This window comes from Zonotrichia albicollis, chromosome 1 (genome assembly GCF_047830755.1).
Source record: "Zonotrichia albicollis isolate bZonAlb1 chromosome 1, bZonAlb1.hap1, whole genome shotgun sequence".
Taxonomy (NCBI): Eukaryota; Metazoa; Chordata; class Aves; order Passeriformes; family Passerellidae; genus Zonotrichia; species Zonotrichia albicollis.
The window spans coordinates 89863182-89884949 of NC_133819.1; the positions used below are offsets into that span (position 1 = coordinate 89863182).

The 21768-nt window shown below is 37.4% G+C and overlaps 1 protein-coding gene across 28 annotated transcripts in view; it reads left to right on the forward strand.

The window, feature by feature from the left end:
• LOC102071518 (poly(rC)-binding protein 3) overlaps positions 1-21768 on the forward strand; it is a 502832-nt gene that overhangs the window by 190440 nt on the left and 290624 nt on the right. For 25 of the 28 annotated variants that reach the window (XR_012581510.1, XR_012581511.1, XR_012581516.1 and 22 more), the window contains one exon: positions 10235-10291. The exons of the other annotated variants lie outside the window; for them this stretch is intronic. The gene's annotated coding sequence lies outside the window, so the exon portion shown is untranslated. The remainder of the gene's footprint in view (positions 1-10234; positions 10292-21768) is intronic. 28 annotated transcript variants of the gene reach the window in all.

Sequence of the window (21768 nt, forward strand, 5' to 3'; positions counted from 1 at the left end):
AACAGAATATATTTTCCCTTCAGTTGTTCTGGGTCACCTGAAAGTTAGAGACAGAAAAATGTGCTTGAAAACTCTTTTTGTAGAACTGGATAAATTAAAACCATCTACGGTGCAAATTTTTGGAACAAGACGTTTCAAGGAGAGGGGGAGTAAGAAATTTAAATTCACATGCACTAACATAATTTTTTTTTCCTTAGAGATCGACTTTTGATTAAGGTGTTGAAGCTAGAGTATTTTACCCTCTTGTAATACTTCAACATTGTGCAGGAAGCTAACGTATATAAAGTTTGGTAACAGCTGGGTGAAAACACTTTTTCAAAGATTGTTTCAGATGGAAGTCAAAGTAACAAACAGCTCTTTGTCAGCAATACAGTTGTTGGGTACAGAACTGTGTGAAGTCTTTCAATTGTGTATTTTAACCCCCATAGTCTAGGAAAAATAATGAATTATAGAAGGCTTTTGTTGCTCAGACTTCTTTTAAGCTTTTATAAATTCAGGGCTTAAAATACATACAGTTTGACATGCCAAACGCACATTTTCCTGGACTTTTGCATATTGAAAAGGAAGATTTTTTTCCTGAAGTAACTAGAAAAGCCAACCTGAAAATTGCGGTTTCTGGTAGCAGTGCCTATGGAAGCAACAGGTCACAAATGTATATATAGTAAGATGAGATCCATTTGAAGTGTTTGCTATGTCTATCATCTATAGAGTAGCGGGATTTCTATTTCTCAGTAAAATTTTTAATATTTAAGGCATATTCTTTTCAGATGCTTTCTTATCTACAGTCAATTTGTACCTTTGAGTGGGGGAAAATGGCCTTTATCAATGGTTAGGACACGAAGACACATTCTTTTCTCTTAAATTTGAAGTATTTGTCTGCTTTTCTTTTCTTTTCTTACCTTCTGTATTTGAAGTGTACATTCCTATTTAAACATTCTTCCTTACAAACACTTTTTATATTTTTAAGCCATGACTACTTCAGTAAATGACACCACTTCTCCAGAGAGGGGTTGTAAAAAAAATTAACATTTAAAAAAAAGGGAAATAAAAGGAAAATTTATCTTCTGAAGCAGTTAATCTACAGCAGACAATTTCCTATATTACATGGATATTCTCAAAATGCAAAACAACATCAATTCAGTAGTTTCTGGAGTCCAAGGAGCCCATGTCTAGCAGTCAGGAAAACAACCTTTAAAGAACATGGAAAAAACCCAAATCACTATGACAGTTCTGAATTTGCAAAAGTGCAGATATATCTACTGAAAAAGCCTTTTAAAGGTAACGTTTAAATGTGTGAAAGAAAACTGATCAAAAATTTAAGATATAGCCTGCTTTGGTTTGGGTTTTTTTTTTTCCTCATATCTATATTTTCCTTTGCTGGTAACAAATTTTTACCTGTTTTGTTCTGCCTCCCCTGCCAGTTTTAAATTTGCCCCTGCCCTACATTCCCATCTCCTACCAAGTGCTTCCTCTCCCTTTTGCTGATACCTAATTTTCTGCTTGAAAACAAGCCAGGTGAAGAGTTCAGATGCCTGTTTATTTAAAATACTGAAGCACATGGGGTATCATAATTTCATGCAGCAGGCACTGATCATGAGCAGTGGGCTCTTATGGAGCTGCTCCCAGGTAACATCCTCAAGGTTCCACACTCAGAATGGTCATTTGTCCTTAATGCAGATCATACAAGACCCACCCTTCCTTCTCCCCCTGCAGCAAAATCAAAAGAGGATGAGGAGAACACTTGAAACCTTTCTACTTATTCAAAGAAACCAAAACATGCAGCCATTATTTTTGCAGAGGAAAGCTTGTAAATGTAGAAGAGTAAATCCCAGAGGAAAGCAGATGGCGAATGAAAGTGCTCTGAATTTTAGAAGTACCCTGTTTTATTTAACAGCTTTAACAATTTAAGGTGTATTTAGGTTCTCAGATTTTAGCAGAAAGTGTCTCTTCTATGAACATTATCATTCCTGCAATGAGCACCAGTGTACAAGGCAAGGTGCAGATGCTCACCTAGGAAGAGGCTGAGCACTTGGGAACGACACAGTGAAAAACTCTGTTGGTTTTTTTAGTTAGGGCAGCACAGCAGCTGGAAATAGGGTCAAAACATTTGAGTAGTTTTGGGGATCTGGAAGCTGTGGAGGTCTCTGTGCTGGGAACAAAAGTCCTTTGCTGACAGCACATTGCTTTTCCCTGTGGCCTCATCATCAGCCCAGCTGGTGTAGTGGCCAAGAGGAGACACACTGCATGTCTGGTTCTTCACTGCACCTCTTCCTTCTGCCCTTGATGAAACTATTTTTTCTGTTTCCTTTGCTTGGCTCCCGCTTGGATTCTGTTTAACAAGTTTGCTTGGCTACTAGAAATGATCTGCTAGATCTAAATGCTTGTTAATATTGCTGCGTCTGTCTTTAATGTGGGATGTCCTGCTGTGACAGCCAGTTTTACAGAACTGTGAGACAGTGATGTTTTCCACTACCTGATATTTTTCTGTTTAACCCAATAGAACCCTTTGTATTAAGATCAGTTTGAGGAATCTTTATAAGAAATGTCATATCAAAGTGGGTTGTTTGATAAAAAATGGTGAAATACTTCCTCAAGACGGAAGAGGCTGATGCAGTTATTATTTTAATATAACTACATTATTATAATTCCATGTTGATTTTTAATTTAGTCTACAGTTCCCAAGCATCATCTAAACTGAAGAGAAGTTCAGATCCCTTGCTTTTCTGTAGTCATTGACTCTAGTTAAGGGACTGTTTAGGAGCTGATGAGCTATATTGAAGTTAATAGACCTGAAAAGGGGTTTGCAGTAATTTTATTGATAATGCAGAAAAAATTAATTCTAGTTTTAAAACAGCTTCCCCCAATTTAGTAAATTGTTGGAGTTGTTAGAATAACAGTAGCAATGGATTTCAGAAGACAGTGATTTGAATCACCAAGCACAGGGAGAGGCATCTTGCTGTACAGGTGCCTGCAAGTGCAGTAATTCTAAAGATGAGGGAGGAGGACAAACAGCAGTAGTTTAGAAGATGTGAAGCCCTACACTCAAAGTCCCCTTTTAAGGGCTAAACTACTAGCCACAGAATGACTCAAATGTTAAAAAGATCAAAGTTTCAGATTGTCAAAATTCAGTGTATTGATTTGGAATAAAACTAAGCTGCGAGCTTCAAAAGTTAGCACTGGCCAGTTCCAAATTCTTGGTGCTTTACAGGCAGCCAAGAGCAAAGAGAAGAGACGGTGAGTGTAGCAGGGACTTGTGTGCTGATGGGAGCCCTTCTGACAGGGGGTTGCAGGATTGGAGCTTCTGATTTAAAGGCCAGGTGCTGTGGATGTAAGAACTTAAGGACTAAAGAGAAAAGAAGAAATTCCTGTGTGGAGAGTGTGCTTGGAGAGAGGGAGACAGAGGGCTTTGACCCACATTTAAAAACAAGAGTTTTATTACTTTGGAAGGTGTATGTAACAACACTTCTTAAAGCAAAGAATAGGCATCCCTATTAAGTCAAAATGGAGTTTTATGAATGACTGGGGCTTAAATTTCTGTGGCAGGAGTTATAATTACATGCTGAATACTAGTGTATTAATTGCTGATTGGAAGTTGGGTTAGTTCTCAAGTGATGGAAGAAAAAGGACAAATTTTATTCTTTGAATTTAGAGAAAGATGAGAGGTTTGTGTAGGTATCTAACAGCATAATGGTTTGTTTGCTAATAAGATTTTTGCTAATTTTAGTGGTATTATTGCAAATGCTGCAGTATTCATATAGGAGTAAGAAAAATACAAAGAACATTACCTGCTAATGTTAACTGCTTTGCACTTGTTCTCATGAGTATTTTGGATAGGCACAATATCTGGAAGCATCTGCCAACAAGAAGCGCCCTCAGAAGCAAAATTCACAAACAGGATATAGAGTTTTTAACTAGTTAATTGTTTTCCTTTTTGTTTCTTCCTTGTATAGACAGTACCTTTCTTTCCCCTTTCATCTTTGTGAGCTGACCACTTCTATTACTTTCTTATTTCTGCTGAGGCTGGTAAGCAGGTTTGATGCATTCAGCAGTCAAAAGTGCAGTTCTCTGTGCATTTGTGTTGGCTGACTAAGCAAAGTGAAAGAGGCTGACTGTGAAAGTGAAAAGGTGATTTACGCTGGTGTCATAGTGTTGTGCAGTAATAAAACTCAGGGATTGTTGGACACACATTATATTGTACAATTATATAATTATAAACAATATAATTGGAGGCAGTTGAGCTTGAATGCAGCAGGCTGTTATTTAGCAATCATCTCTTTCAAGGCTCATTAAACACAGATTTATATAGAAAACCAAAGCTTTGCTCTATAAAGGCTAACTGTGTGGTGGCATTTATTCCCCAAAATGTAATGCATAGATCTAAAGCTGTCAACGTCTGTAATGGATTTACTCAGTGATTGTGAATGAGGTTTTTCAGCAGATTTGACAATCTCAAGCCCTTTGCCTTTATTTGAGGCATTTTTTCTGAGAGTTTATTTGTATGTCTGCTTTGGAAAGCTAAAGAGCCTACACACACGTACATCTGTCATCTGAGATTTTGAAATCTGACAAGCAGGGACAATAGAGATGGTAAAGTATTAGGAAAGGTAACAAAGATCTCTTGAAGTCATTTATATTTTGGTTTTACTTTCGTCCTTTAATATTTTGTAGTTCTGAAATTATGAGTTTATGGGGAAGAAAATTAAGAAGCAAAAATTTTTGTTGCTCCTATCCCAAGGAATTTAGTTTTATAACCTAAGTTTTATTTAAAAATGTAAATGTATAAGAATTTTATGAATAAAGAAGAAAAGCCACAGAACTAAGAACATCCTACCATGAGGGGATCTACAACACTTGTCTTGGTCCAGTCTGACTCAACCTTTTAAGAGCTGGCAGAAGTTTGTAACATAAAGTTGTATTTAAATATTTCTATATATAAACTGAAATTTAGGTGTTTAAATATTTTTCTCAGGTTTTTTAGTATCTAGAAGTCTATCTGATTTTTATACAGAGTTGTTAAAGTACTACATAAAAAACTAAGACATGTACTTGAAAGGAGAGCCTGCAGACCACCTCTCTGGGTGCAACCGTGTGAGAGCACAGCTTGGCACAACCGAGTATCTGGCCCACATGTACTCAAGAGAGTTTTGTATTTGTTATCATTTCATACGTGAATTTTTAAATGTTTCGTTTTAATGGTGTCCCTGACATGCAGTGTGTTTCATTGCTGTTCCTTCTCTCAGTGATCTTTGGGGGCTGACAGGTGCAAGGCTCCTGTGAGTTTTGTCATGCCTCTGACTGCACAAATGCTCTGCCATGGTGCTGGTGCTGCATCCCTGTTCCCAGAATGCAGTACCCAAACTCAGCAGCTTGTGGCTGCCAGCCTTTTGGTAACTTACTGCATTTTGCATCACTGGCTTTCACTTTGCTGGGTCAGAAACATGTCTGCACAATAACTGTAGTTTACTTCAATTCACCTACAATACTGGAAAATGTTAATTATTCAAGTATCAGTTATTGTAGACAGATGTTTTGAATGCATGTAAAGCATTGTGCAGTTGATACCTTCACCAAATATATCTTAGTTTTAGCCTTTAGTAATTGCAATATAGAGTTGTGCTTCAGAGCTGTTTTCCTTCCCCCACTTCTGACTTGTTTGCTCATTTATCTAAATGTGTTAACTTGCAAGGTTTCTCAGGATCACATTAGTGAATTAACAAGGTCCAACTTCTTGTAGCACTATTTTTAAAGTTTAGAGATAAAGCATTTCAAAATGCCAGCCATAAAATTCAATGTTTCTTGGTAAGATTAATTTTTTTTTTGCTTTTCATCAAAAAAAAAAATAGTATATTTTCTTAGGAGCATAAGGAGCATAGAGCAGTTTTCCTTGGCTTCATTGTAAAATGGTCTCAAAGCATTATGACAATGGTTTGATAGAAAGGTTTTTGTTTTTTACCCTTTCCTTTATGCAAATCTACTCAATCTAACTAGGTAATCTAAGTAGTTGACTTGGTTTGTGAGTTGTGTTATGGCTTCCATGGTTTGAGGAGTCCATAGATAATGAACATTAGCTGGAAACAGACTTGGAAAAGCTGACCTGCTCATGTTAATTCTGTATCTTCTGAGTGCACAAGCAGTGCATAACTCAGGTCCCCAGACTTTCAATTTCTCAGTTACCTTAAACTGTTTTTAAAAGAAAATACTGAGTTATGTTAATTAACACTGCCTTTTTTGTTTCTGTCTAAAGTCCTCTCAAAAATAAATTGCCAGTGGTCTCCTGGTGCTCTGGATGAAAGAAGCAATTCTTATCTAGTGCTTTACAGAAGTTCCTGGCTAGAAAATAGTGCAATGTGAAAATTTATCTTGGTTAATCACTATAGTATAGTGTGCAGGCTTCTATGATTTACAAAATAATGAATTTAGACCCCAAATCAAGAGCTCATCTTTCTACACGTGGTTTGGCTTTGAGGTACTCTTTCCTGATGTACTACAGCTATGAAACAAGAATTGCTGTATCACAGGGTTTGATCATCCTATGGATGGCAGAAAAGAGAAGCAGCATCATGGGACTTCCCTTAAAACTGGTGTTGGCAACATCTTCCCAAAGTGCCTGATTCCTTGGGAGCCACAGACATGGCAGTCTCCACTACAGGGATCCCACATTGGCTTTGCCTTGCATGACTTTTGCTGTCTGTGTGTCCTTCCCATGAAGGTGAGCAAATTATTCTTCAGGACATGGAGTTTTGCTCTGCTTATCCCATCATGGCTGGCTCATTGGGAAGCTCTGCACAGGGAAAGAGCAGTAGCCAAACAAGCCTTCATCTTTAGAGGCACTGTGGTACCTGAGCTGTTGTTTTTCCCATACTTGAAACAATAAATTTTTATCTTGCCTCAGACATTATGGAGTAATAACTTAGAGCTGAGGGTCTTAAAATTGTTACTTGAGGGAGAATTAAACAATACGTAACAACATATATATGGTAAGTGTAAAACAACCTTAAGAGGAAAACAGAATTACACTCCATGCCAAATAGTTTGCTCACTGAGAAAATTGCAATTTTTTTGAAGCTTTAACTCTTTTGAGAAATTGGATATTGGTTTGTGTGACTTGCACATTTTTTCAATTGTATTTGTATCAGCTTTCATATAGTGCATTTCCTACTCTGACAGGTTAGTCCAAAGATAAAATATTCCCTATTGTAAACAGCCATATTGCAGACAAACAGCACAGAGCACAACTAATAGGATTCACTCACAGATCTTTTCCATCATTAGTATTGCATAACTGTTTGTGCACTGAAAGGTGGTGGTCTTTTGAAAGAAGGATGCAAAGAGAAAATTGAGACATGAACTCCATCTTGATGTAAAAAAGAAATGCTTTCAGCTGTACATATAAGGAAATATGTTTGAAATTGAAAAAAGAAAAACACTGTGTATTAAATCTGGTGAATCTTCAAGCTAGTTTTTAAAAATCTAGATAAACATATGTATCAATGATTGAATATATTGCTGATATATTTCCATTACACCAATTGATTCATAAATCTTCCTCTAAGCAAAAATGCAAATAAAGAGAAAGACACTATAGATTTAAAACATAAAGAGTAAAATTCTCAAAGAAATTATGGATCTTGCAGCATAAAGTATTTTTTTCCATTCAGATTTTGGCAAATATATTATAAAGATGAGATAGATATGCCAGTGTTTATCCTGCCACTCACCTTTTAAATGTTTTCAGATCCTCATAGAAAGAGGCTGTGAAAGCCTTTCTCAGTCATGGCTCTTCCTATGGCAGAGCCAGCTCAAGTGCCTGGACCACCCACAGTACCTGGGCACCTTCAGGGAAATGTAGAGAGGGACCCTTCTGAGATCAGCACGGGCCTGCCTGAAGGAGCTGGTGTCATTTATTATTGCTAATAGTTTCAAAGACAGAGGTTGGACTGCTTCTGAGGAACTAATGCAAATATTACTTCAAAGATATTCAAGGCACAGGAAATGTAAAGAGAAGTGAAGTGTAATTCAAAGGGGTGGGGGTGGAGAATCAGCTTTGGGTTGTTCATTTGAAAGCAGTGGATACATTTAATCTGAACTGCAGAGCCCTGTCCAACTGGTTTAAACCTCATCTCTTTTAATTACTCTAGTGTTCCCTAGAAAACTGTTCTAATAGCAAACAAGTGCTGCAAATCAGCACAAAGGAATGTGTAACTCTTCTCTCGTGTAAGCGCATGACAAATCAATTTGCTTGCAGGCCATAGCAGAAAGTTGGTGGTCTGCATCTCTTACCTCTTCATACCAAGTATGCTGTGACAGAATTATTCCTGAGGAAATTTCCTGATGCATTATAAGGCCAGACTGCTGGTTTGAACCTTGCAGCATCTAACAGTGTTAAATTTTACTTTCTTGTTTGTACTTACCTACATGCAAACATGGCTCACCACAAAACAAACAAACAAACAATGGAAATAATGTCGCTGTCTCAACTCTCCCAAACAACTATATTTTAAAAATTTTTTTCCTCCCTCTTATATCCTAAAAGATATATATCCTAAAAGATGGATATCTTTCTAGCCCAAGGCAAGAAAAGGGGGTTTGGAGGATATCTTTTGCCCTTCAGTAACTGCTCTAACTCCCTATCAAGTTAATGGAAGTTCTGCAACTCAATTGAGTAGAAATGCGATTAAGCCTTTGCTTACTGATCCCATTCTGATGGAGTCAAGTTTCCTGCATCCGTATCACATACAGAAAAACAGGAAGGCCAACATTAATGGATATTGCTTAAAAAAACTGTATTAGGAGTCATAGGTTAAATGATCCTGACTTGTGTATCTTTTCATAGCCTACTCTGAAACAAGATTTCTTGTGCTGTTTAAGTGGAGTCAGTGAAACAATACAAGTCAACAATGGTGGATTCATGTTTCGGTCTTCACTTGAGAAATTACATTTCTGTGCACCAAAAGATGGAAATTATGTGCTGTATCCTCTCAATTTCACACTCATGTTATACTGCTGTCATGCTAGTAGAGAGTTGAAGCTGCTTTCTTTTCAAGAATATTAGCACTATAGATATGTTCTACATATATTTATGAGTGTTGGACACCTCCAATTTCTGCTTGCTTTCTGGTGAATGCAGGCTGATAGGGAGTCTTGTTTGTCTTGCTTTATAGCTCAAGAAATTTCAGCAAAATTTTTCAAGATCTTAGGCTGAATATACGAGGACTAAATGCTTGACGGCTATGATTTTTAAAGAGCTGATTTTATAAAAATGCAATGGATACAATGATACTGTAGGCAGAAAAGAGCCCCCTTGTCTCCCTGACAGTCCTTATTTTCTCTTTTCATTTCCCTTTTGCACCCCCTTCTTTTGGTTTTTCTCTGAGAGAGAGAATATGTAGAATGGAACAAATATGAAAAACGGAAATAAAATCCTTTGCCAAGGATTTTTCTCCTGGAAAGCTGAGAGGCCTCAGAGAAAAGGAAAACAATTCTTATCTCATTTGCTTCTCCTGTGTTGTTCTCATCTGGAATGTGTTTGGAGATTGTTTAAGGTGATTACCTAATTAGATTCTGGTGTAAGTTGTTTTGACTCATTGGCCAATTGGGGCCAAGCTGTATTGGGACTCTGGAAAGTGTCACGAGTTTTCTGTATTATCTTTTTAGCATTCAGTAAGCATCCTTTCTGTATTCTTTACTATAGTATAGTATTCTTTAATATAATATAGTGTAATAAAGTTATAAATTAGCCTTCTGATACAATGGAGTCAGATGCATTATTCTTGCCATCGTTGGGGCATCCCTGCAAATACAGTACAAAGGAAGAAAAACGTGGGGTTTTTTCTGATCTTTGGAGATTTATTCAAAGGGCATCATAAGAATTTGTGCATACCAATTCTAATTTTTCATTAGCCTCTAGAAGGTTTTGTACATCTTTCTGAGATACTTCTTAGAGCCCAATGCTAGACCCCAGTAAGCACTGTATAAATATTAAAATGAGCTAAATCACTGATTGGGAAATCAGTGATTTATCAGTTCGTATTTGAATTGTAACAGAAAGTGAAAAGAAAGTTTTGGGATCCTAAGTTGTCTGTGGTGCTAAACTGCTTTTCGTCCTTGCCCACAGAAATCCATGGTTTGTTAGCCTGTTCTAAAGAGGGCAAGACTTTATAAAAAGTCTTTATAAAAAAAGACTTTATAAAAAAAAAAAAAAAAGAGTGAAAATATTTTGCTTCATATTCGACAGGTCAAGTTTTCTCTGGATTGAGGCGGAACTGTGGCTCATGGACATCTGATGTGATAAGTAAGTTGAATTTGATGTATCTTATTACATTATTACTACATCACAAATATTGATCTTGGTTATGCAAGTGTAAGTGCAATTTATTATCTTTCTTATTTTGCATTTTCACCAGTAGCAGTGAAATGAAAATTTGCCTTTCTTTCTATTTCTCCCAAATGACACCGCAAAAACAATGTTTAAATTGTTAGAAATGACCATTTGGTTTGGAAACAATATACATCAGGAGCTGTTTAACAAAAAAAAAAAAAAAAAAAAAACAAACCTTCAACAAACCAAAAGGATATTTGGGCTTATGAGAAGACAGTTCAGAAAATCTGGTGTAATTGATGTACAGCCCATGTGCTCATACACTAATAGACAATTGTTTGGGTGAAGTAATGGTCAACAGCACTACATTACTTAATGGCACTGTTTCCTCCTTGGCTATTTAATCATAGTTCAGTGTTTAAAAAAGGGGTCCAAGCATGTCACTAAAAGTGAGACTAAAGTAGGGGTAGAGCCTTATGTTGTGCTGTTTGCTGGATTTTATTATTCCTGGTAATTATTTAATACTTAAGGTGTGCATCTACAGATCTGTTTGGTCTTAAACAGTGGTGGGACCAAGCAGGAGCTTTGCTTACCCTGAAGTATATGAGGCTGCTCCAGTGCTAGAGAAATAGTGAAGAAAATGTAAAAGGATTTGAGTTCAGGTTGCATAAGGCTCTAGAAACACTTCCTCACAGGAACATCCACCATGGAAGCGATTCCTGGAAGAGTTTTGGCAGCCAGAAGCAGTTAGGCAAATGGTGTCCTGCTCTGTTTGTGTCAATCAAATTGATGCATTGTAGAAAAGTGTATTTAATTGTGAAGAGTTGAGCTGAAAAAGTTGGGACTGCAACTTAAAGTTGCAATAAAAATTTCTAGGTATAAAAGAAAAAAAAAGGAAATTATAAATAGCTAAAAGTTTTCCATTTCTGAAAACCAGTTTAGGAGACTGCTTAATGATGTAATTTTTCACGTTGCAAGGTAACTTTTTCTGAAGTAATCTTGACAAGATATATATATATATATATATATATATATATATATTCTTGTTTCAGATTTTCAGTCCTATTTGCAGTATGTATTGTTTATTGCTGTTTACATTAACTTTTTTATAGTTAGGATTTAGAAATGAAGGTAGGGAAAAAATGTCCATTTTCACTCAAATTGATACAGGCCATCAGAGGCAAACTGGTAGCACCAGACTAGCACTGGGATGATGAAGTGACAGTAAATTAAATGACAGGGAAGGTAAAATATATGATAATATTTTTAGCACCAGAACAGTTTGCCACCCAGACCTATATATCACGCATTAATTGAGCAGCTTCTAAAATGTCAGTGCATTGTGATTTACAGCTCAGAAATTTGTTCTTTCCCAGATAAAACGAAGTTTATTTTGTGGGCATGTAATACCTTGCAATTTATTATACAGGCAGGCACTTAATCGGGTCTGAGCATGAATGGCTCAAGTGAGAGGTGCGCTCATACTGCAGGAGTGCTTAAGAGAAATGAGTGTTGAACACGTGTGTATGTAAATGTGATTGAGAACACTGGATCAAATGGATATATTTTTCCATTGCTATGTTGCCTTTTATCATGGATTGGATAAATCCATTCTTGCTTGTGGGAAGCAGGAAAAGGAAAAAATGGTGCTGCAGAAATATGTGGATCTCTCCCTCCTTGCAGAATGAGAAGGATTCATATCAGAGAATTGCATGAACTCACCTTTTCAGTAGACATTTTCTTCCTGGTGTTTGTGTGTGTGTATGAGTATCTGTTATGTAGCAGAAAAGATCAGTGCATTCCATAGATAAGATCTTTCCTTAAAAGAGGACAAATCTATGATCTAAGACTGACAGGAACAGTCAAGTGTCCAATGTTCTGGAAGGTCCAATCCTCAGGAAATGGAATATAGATTGTACCACAGGTTTAAACCAGAAACAGAGTGACAGAATTACAGTCTGTAAAACACAGACAGTGTTGTCAAGCCACAAACACATTGAAAGTTTTTTCATAGTAACATAATTAATGTCCTAAAATCTACCAGGAAAACAGATGGCAGCCGGTGGATTTGATGTGCATACTGTTCATTATGTGCATAGAAGGATAGTGAGACTTTTATTCTTGCAGGAGGAGCAGCACTTTGCTGAGAAAGAGAGGCAGGCACACAGGCAGCTGTTTCAGGAGATGATGTTCCAGCAAGTTGGAAATATGGACCTGAGAGGGAAATGAAGAGTGCAAAAGTGAGAGTTCAGTGGCAGAGGTTATAGCAGAGGAGCTACAGTGAGAAGCTGAACATATACAGTTAAAAACATCCTTCATTATCCCTGGTTCAGTACCTTGGGTTTCTCTCTTTGCTAGTGCTTAGTTACTTGTTGTGATGGCAACTCCCCACCTTGGTTCATTCTGCTTTAATTATCAGTTGCATGGCTTGAACACAGCAAAAGTACAAAGGAGATGAAATTGGAGTCATAATGGCCAGGTTCAGGCAGGTCCTCTAAGGTTGGCAGAAGAGAATAAAATCTGCTGAAAGTATTTGGGAAAAGCTGCTTTTCTGTTAAGAAATAATGCCAGTAACTGATGTGTAAAGAAAATGAAGGAGTACCATCCACATGTAGTTTACAAGAACAGGAGAGGTAAACTGCGCAGTGAACATGGACTATATGTTAAAGAACTCAAGCAAACACCTTTAAAAATCAGTCATCATATTGCTTTGCTTTTAAATTAATTAATATAATTATTTATTACAGTGATGCCATTATGTGTCGTTCAGCACTGGATAAGATTCCCCCCAGAGATGAATTTGGACCTGAAAAAAATCGAAAATAAACTTTCAGTGGAGACAGAGCAGAAAATGAAGCTATTTCTGTTCTGACAGCGTTCTTTCTAATAGAGGGTACTGCAACGTGCAGAGGCTCAGAAAGATGTCAGTGAAAATAACAACCTGACATTATATGTGCAGTAAATACTGAAGACTGGAGGCTGGTTTATTACTTTTTCTTTTTTTTTTAATATGTGGGTTGTTTGTTTCAGTTTTAGTTCATGCTAATCTGCTTGATAGCTCATTATCTTTCTCCTTTGGTTTCGTGGTAGTCTACCAGTTTATGTTAATGGCTGTTTCTTTATCCAGTCTCATAAGGTCATCATTTGAAATGGTAACAAGGGTAGATGTTTACATAAGTTAATATCTCTTTTCATTTTATATGGGTACACTAAAAAACTGAAAATCACTTACTTTCAACAAATTGTACTAATAAAATGCAGTCTTTTGAGACTAAAATGCAAAATTCAAAGTCTATTAGATTGGCTATCTAATCAGAGTTCATGACAACAATATAATTGTTTTTGTTTAAAAAAAAAAGAAATGCAGACAAAAAAAACCAAAAAGATCATGACCAGTGAGGATTTGTCCAGTTAAAGAAAAGCAAAAGCGCTTCTTCATCTCAAGAAATCTCGAGAGCTAGAACTGGCACCAGTATGCTCCCTGCTGCAAATATTGAGGTACATAAGTCTTAAAAAGCTGTATTGTAATAAACACTGGACTACATGCTTTAAAAAAATGTGTGGGTGGATGGGAAGTGGAAATGGTTGCTGAATTACTCAGGTGGCTTTGAGTGACTACATGAGCAAGTGTATGATTTATATGGCAGATTTTGGCTGACTCTTGGATATAAGTGAGGAATCCTTACCCCATGAATGAGCCACACAGTGCTGGCTGAGTTGCAGTGGCAGGAAACTCACTGTCAGACCTTGGCTAAGGAGCCATGGTGTCAGCTCTCAGTCCATTTATTGAGCAGAACTGAAAAACAGTAACACCTCACCAGTAGCTGGATTGCTCTTGTGCTGTAGCACTGGAAAAGGGGAAGAGTGGAGAGCAGAAAGAAAGAGAAAAAGATATAAGGTGATTCTTGCATGATTGGGTTTGTGAATGAAACTCTTGTGTGTCTTCTCAGCAGTATCTCATCCTGTGGAATAACATACTAAGCTAGATGATCATCAGCCAGGAGGGCTTCCTTGCTATTCTTCCTACTTTGTGGCACCAAACATGGATTTTGGAGCAAGGCCAAGGTTAGATATTAATAAACAAGTGGAGTTGTCAGTATTTTCTACAATGAGGGCATCTACAGTACTTTTGTCTCTCATCATGTTGGCTAGGAGGACATATTTGACTGTGGCTTTTCTCTGATAAATTCTTACACGTGTCCATGCACTCAGATTTACACTTGTAGATACTTGTACTATACTGAATTAGCTAAGAGTCACATTTGAATACAGTATTTATACTATACTGAATTAGCAAGGGGTCCTCTATGAAACTTTGGTGTGTCTTCTAGCACTAATTTTAAAAGGAAGAAATAACATCAGATCTTGTAGATTATTTCATTTCCGTCTACATTCACCAAAGTGCTAGAGAAATCTTCCTGAGTAGTGGAGATAGTGAATTTCACCTTTTCTCAGTGCCCACTCTGCTGCCTTGGTACTGTGGTTATTCTGAAGATCCTTTGAGTTCAGCTGGTTGCTCATGCCATGGTTCAGCAAACTAAAAGGCTCTCATTGTTAAGACCTTAATGAGGGTTAAACATGTGCTGAAATGTCTTTTGCTGAAAAATCACAGAAGCACAAGCAAAGATTGTAATGTGGCCTTAACTGGTATTGTAAAACTTAACTTTGTGTTAAATATTCTGGTTTTGAAAATTGAGTACATTTTAAAAGCTCTAGCATTCATTTACACATATATGTCCCATGCATACATCATGAGGAAATGTCATTTTACAAGTTGCTACCACCCCTTGATCATTAATTATCCTTCTTGTGCTCTTTCATTAGATCATGGCAGGAAAAAAAATATCATGTGCTATGACATTTTGGTGTAATTTGAGAAATCAGAATATGCAAATAGATATATTACTTGTTTTCTGTAACTGCATTGAAATTTGCTTTCTGCAGCTGGGGAAGAAGAGAGCAACTGTGGGAGCATATGTGTTTGAAAATGTGTAATTTCACAGTTTGGCAGATTTGGCATGTAACAGGAGGGTCTCTCCCAGAGTGGTTGTTCTTGTGAATAAGGCTTTCCTTGACCTGCTGCTTCTCCTGAATGCCAACTCGCTTTTGCAGACCTCAGAGTAAGGGATGGGGGAACTGGAAGCTCAGGTCCTTCTGAGCTTGTGGCATTTATATTGTGAGACAGTTGAGATCGAGTTCATTTTGCTAAGCTGCTCACCCATAATGGATCTGTCACATAAACTTGACAACATATTTGTATCCATTTTGGACAGCATTTGCTGCTCAGCTCTCTCCCTGTGCAAGTTTCCAGCAGACCACTCGGATTTACTGTTGGTAACCCTTCCCCTCCCCCTCAGAATCCAGCTATCCTTTCCATAGGTTGGGATTGCCCGATCATCCTTCCCACAGGCTTAACAGGCAGTCATCTGTTCCAGCCATGCTTTACCTTTGAATTGGTAGAGAATTTTGAATTTGAGAGCACTTCTTAATTTGATGCCAATTTTCTCTTCTTCAGCTGGCATAAAGATGGCCCAGCCAAATAATGGAAAAATGGTGTTTTATGCCAGAAACTCTATTGGGTTTTTTTCCTATGAATTCAAAATTTGTTTGAGTTTCTGTTTATAGGTAATTTTCAAAGAGTTGCTGGTTTTTTTCATAAATGTTGTAAATGTTTTTTTCGTAAATGATGTAAATATGTGGCAGGGCTGGTGGAAAGGAAAATAATGGTATCTCATAAACTGAAAATCTGACTTTCCTGCCAACTGTGTCTGGGAAACCAAGTTATCTTTCAGAGACTGGAGCTGCTAACAAATGGAGAAATAAATGACTGCTTTTTTGTATCCAACAACTAATGCTGAAATTATACAAGTGTATTTGCCTCCAAGTTCTGATTCAAAATTGGGTGTCTTATTCTACTGAAGACTTAGTTGAATCTGAAATATAATTTTAGTCTTTGTGGCACAGGAGGATATTTTACCCTCTCCCTTTCTCTTCCCCCAACAAGAGAAATTTTTCGAGTTCAAATCACTGAATAAACCTGCAGGAAGACATCCATTTCTAAATATAGCAAGCTGAGCTATAGCCAGTACCAAGGCCTGGAGAGACAAGTGAAAATGAAACCACTGACTCTTCTCTACTAATTCATCCCCTGGGCCTCTCCTTTCCAGATTTCTTTTTTTTTCCTTTCTCTCCTTCTTCTCCGCTTTTCCCCTTCAGTGCTGCTTTTTCCTTAATAGTTATATAATGCCATCTTTCCTTCAGGATGCATCCTATATAGTATAGCTTATATATGTCTTAGTAGCTCTGTTCAAATCCATATCCTTTCAGTTCACTTTAGAGACTTTTTCCAAGCTTGAGTTCAAACCAGCAGTGGTTTTCCCAGAGAGGGCCAGCTCTCACAGCATTGCCCTGGTTCCAGGTCAGTGCATAGAGTTTAGGTTTAATAGCATGTCCAAGTATTTTCCTTCTTTGACCTACACAGCCCTATCTCTAAAAAGACAGCATCTAAACTGCTTTTTCTGTGTTTCCTGAGGCAGATAGAAATAATAATACTGGTCAAAGGGTAATGCTTGAAGGCACATTTCTTTTAAAAACAGAGACAGGTTCAATGAATTCTGCCACCAAAGTGTGGCAGTTGCAAGTTAACTATCAGGAGAGAGTGAAGCTCACTTCATTCTCAACAAGGTCCATTTAGCAAAGCTGATCTTTTTCACTGGCATAACTTACTGCAATAAATAAATAAATAAGTAAATTCTGTATCTGGTGCTTCTTTGTGGCATGTCTTTTTTTTTTTTTAGCACTCTCTCCTAAAGCTGTCTATGGCTTTCTGATACTTGCTGTTGGTCTTCTATTACCTCCTCTTGAAAATCCATATGGGAGACAGACAGAGCACTTGACAAATCCACTGCTCTTCAGAGGCCTTTCCAGCTTTTCCAGTGTGCATGTTAATTGTAAAAGCTGAAATGAAATACCTTGGGCTGCATTGATCTCATAATCTGTTTTTTAAATAGCATCTCCATTCCATAAATCCTCTTAGAGATAAATTAAAAATGCCTGTAGAAGAGATATAGCCTGAATGTAATAATTTAGCAGGTGCTAAGAAGCAACCTATTATTCATATATCTGGGTTTTGTATGATAAAACAAATTCTAAAAAGTTATTACTGCTTGAAGAGAGACTTGATTGATCATCATCTCCAGCTGCCCAAGCACAGAACTGAGTAATTGGAGAAAAAATCTTCTGAAAGGGACCAACCATCATCAGAGCAGAAGTTTCCTTCTGATCAAATCAGTTTTAGGAGTAGCTTCTTCCTTGCTAGGCAGTACCACTTACATTTTTTGTCTGAATGCTGAATGAATCCTGAAGGGGCAAATACCTTCTTTGAGTGAAAGGTGTAGGTGAAAACAGCATTGCTTCTATACCAGTGCCATTTAAAATCTATTTTTAGTTATGCCTGGAGGATAAGCGGTATTTAACCACAAGCCAGTGGTAAGCAGCAGTGTATCAGAGGCTGCTGTTCACAGATCATTCAAACTGAGGATTATCAGTCAAGCCCAACCTTGCAAATGAACAAGAATTCAAAAATTCTGATACCATTTTTAAAATGGAAAGTACAGGCAAAACTAGGATATTTCTGTAGTGTGGCACTGAATTCAGATATTTAGTAAGCAACTTCTGTAGTAAGTTTACTATTTTCTACATAGGGAAAGTAGCCAACTGGGATTTTATTTTGTTTGGGTTTTTATTTTTTTCACTTTCTAAACTGCTTCTCATGAAATTATGATCACTTGCAATTTGGAAGCAGAAATACCACACAGGGAATAAAAAGCCTCAGCTGCTTTTTCAAAATGAAATAGCTGTATCTAAAAGGACTCTGCTAGACAGCTTCCAGAGGGCTGCAGAGCATGCTGTCTCTGTGCGTGCTGTGCTGCAGAGAGAAGAGCCTGGAGCCTGGGTAACGTGGGGTTTCCTGAAAACTCAGTGGCTGGAGAGATTTCAAATTCTTAATTGTCTTCAGAATAAAACCTTTATGCATGGGATTGATAAATATTACTTTAAAGCCATGTGTGAAATCGTGACAACATCACTGGAGAAGGGCCTGGCTGACGGCTGTGATTGCGCTATCACCCGTCGGCCACGTGTCCCTGCTGAAGCAATTTGGGGCAGATAAAACGTGTGCCATTGTGTTTTGTACTGTGCCTGGCACAATGAGGCTCCACTGCTACCTGGCTCTGCTGGGCACTGTCAGTCTGGGAGCATTATAACAGCTTGGAAATTTGTAAAATACACAGACAAGATGTTCCGATAAAAAGGGTACTGGAGCGGTGTGAAATTGAAAAAGCTTTTGAGAGATTTCTTGGTTAAGCATTTCTTACTCTTCTGTGCTGTTTTGCTACTCTTTTGTGATGTTTCATCCTCCCAAAAATGTACTTTCTCATAAAAATAAAAATAAAAAAGTATGCATTTCTTTCTTTCTGTAGAGAATAAACATGAATGCAAAGTCACAGTCAGGCCTCGTTCAAGGTGGACATTTTTCCCCCTTCCAATTTTCACATTGTTGAAGATATCATTTTAGTTCAGTATTATGTAATGTGTTAAAAGCAACAAAAAAGAAACATCCTTGAGCATTTTTTGATTTACAAAATGTATCCTTTCAGATTTATTTTTTTCAGAATCTCGTTATGGCATTCTTGATTTTATATTTTATGGCATTCTTGTATGAGTGGAGTCTCAAACAAGAATGCCATACAAGGCTTTTTTTGGTTTTCTTTTGTATAAAATAAACGGTGGAAATTCAAAGGTGGATAATTGTTTAAATTACTCCAATGTTTCTTTTAAATCTTGAAATATTTAGCATTGTCATCAGTATGTTAATGAACTTTTTCATTTTGAAAATGTTGCCTTTATTTATAAAACAAGAACTATTTTTTTATTGTTCAGATTAGCTTTTGCAAAAAAAATATAAAAAATTAAAGCTTGAGAACAGTATAACTGTTTCCTTGCTATCTATCAGGAGTTTCCATTTTATCAGTCTCTTGAACTTGCAATGTAGTAGTTTTCTCCACTGATATCATAGTGCAAATCTGTGAGTCGGCAATTAAAAATAGTTTCAGTATTTTCCATGTAAAATGTCTACATGTTGGTGACTGTCTTTCCCATATGTACCTCTTCTGGTTGCCTGAGCATTTGAATGAGAGCTAAGTCCTTTAACTCTCCCATAGTGACACCCATTGACTTGAGTGGGACCACAGTAGCAGTCTTGAAAAACCTTTTTTCAGTGTCTGGCAATGCAGCAGTGTAAGGATTTGAGGAAGGCTGAAGGCACTGATAAATTTGATTTGCAGGAGAAAAAAGTTTGAAGTAAAGTTTGATAAAATTGAGTGGTTGACAGCAGTTATTTGATTTCCTTAGTTAAATTTCTGACATCTTTGGGTGAGGATGATGCTGGAAGCATAAGTAAAGCCTAATTGCCTGTACCACTCACCTAAGACTAATACAATGGGAGAAGAAGAATATAACCCTTCCCTTCCCTTCCCTTCCTTTCCCGGAACCTTCCCCTTCCCCTTTCCCTTAACCTTACCTTCCCTTAACCTTCCCTAACCTTCCCAGAACCTTCCCTTCCCTAACCTTCCCTTCCCTTAACCTTCCCTAACCTTCCCTTCCCTAACCTTCCCTTCCCGGAACCTTCCCTTCCCGGAACCTTCCCTTCCCGGAACCTTCCCTATCAGTATGAATATCTGTGTCTTTTGTTCTGACTTGGTTACCTGCAGGGGAGCACCTGCAAAAACCCCATATCTGGGAATGATCAGTGTAGGGGAAGCAACAGTTCCTTGTCTGAAGAAGGGTTGTATTGTACCTTAACTGTAGTTAAATGTATGCTTGCCTTTACCAGGAGCATTTCTCTTAGCTGGAGTTGTCTCCCACAGGTACTGCAAAAGCTGGAGTTACTTAAGTGTGTGGCATGTTTTTTTGAAATATCTGTAGAGCTACTCTAAGGAGAAAAAAAAAAGAAAGCAATATTTAAGTATATCAATTATTTCAATGCACGTAAAATATTTTTAAAGCCTGCCTTTCACAGTCAGTGTTGTTTTGTATACTCCAAAATTGTTGGCAGAACTGAATGTGAGCATTTTTGTTTGAAGTGATGGAGAGGTTGAATACCCTCCTTTCTTTGCCTTCCAAAAGACTACATTGCTTTTAATTAGCTCTAGTCTTTTTGCTAAGTAGAATGAAATTTCCCAGCTGTGTAGGAGATGTGGACCAGCAGAAGGTGTTGGAAGCTGGGAGCACTGAGACTGTTTCCAACAAAAGCATTCATGAGCCAATTTCATGTTGTGAGTAAAATAGCAGTGAAGTGTTTAGCTCTGTTTACAGATCTGGACTGCAACCACATCTTTCTCTGGCCAAAATGTGCTGTTTCTGGCTTTTAAACTTAACTGTAATAAAACATTATTATTGAGAATTTTCATATTTCGCAGTGCAATTACACACTGTGATCTGAGCAGCAGTGCCATTCCTGTATTTACCAGGAATACCAGCTAGTGTTTCAGCTTGATCCTTCCCTGGTGCTTGCTTGGCGGGTTAATTTGGATCTTTCTCTAGAATTATTTGTGAGAGACCAAATGGCAGAATCAGTGAGGCCCCTTCTGCAAGCTGATGGTCTTTTACTGTGTGCATCAATTAAGTTTTCTGGTCTGTTGTGTGCTAGACCTGCTCTCAGACTGAGACCACATGGTCTCCACATGCTCACAGCTGATTTTACTGTGTGTTGTAACTCACACATAAGTGGACTGCATGTTTACCTTCTCAGCTGCTTTTTGCCATCTAGGACTTCATTTGGAAACATAAGTTGGAAAAATGCGTGGAGAGTGATATAGCTTCTAAATTTAATTTCTGAATTATGATTAGATTTTTTTCTCCTTTTTTGGTTGAGCATAGTTGGTTCACCTGCTCAAAATAGCCCCATGCAGTTATTTAGAACTTCTGCACAGAAGGAGATGTCTCTTTAGTACTAAAATCCACAAACACATTTTCTAAGGTGTGCAATCCCATCATGGCAGAAACAAAATAAATGCTACATTTCAGAGTAGGAAAAGAGCAGCATGGAGCCAATTCTTTAATATTCTTCTTAGCACATAAAGCACATGGATTGAATGCTCAGAGGTTTATTTAATATGTATTTATATATGATCCTACAGTAAAAGAAAGGTACACTATTCTGCTGATTTATAAGCTCCATGAGCATTAGAAATATTATTTTAATTTACCTTCTGCATATCTACTTATGCAGGATTAAGTACTCTTTGACTTTAAGCAAATCACTGGAAAATGTTATTTTCAGTTTTTCCTGGTTTTCTTAGTTATAAAAGCACTGTAATCCTAAAAAATGAGTGGTTTTCTTACTCTACAGTTTGAGTGGCAGAAATCAGGTGCTGGCATGTCAAAGACAA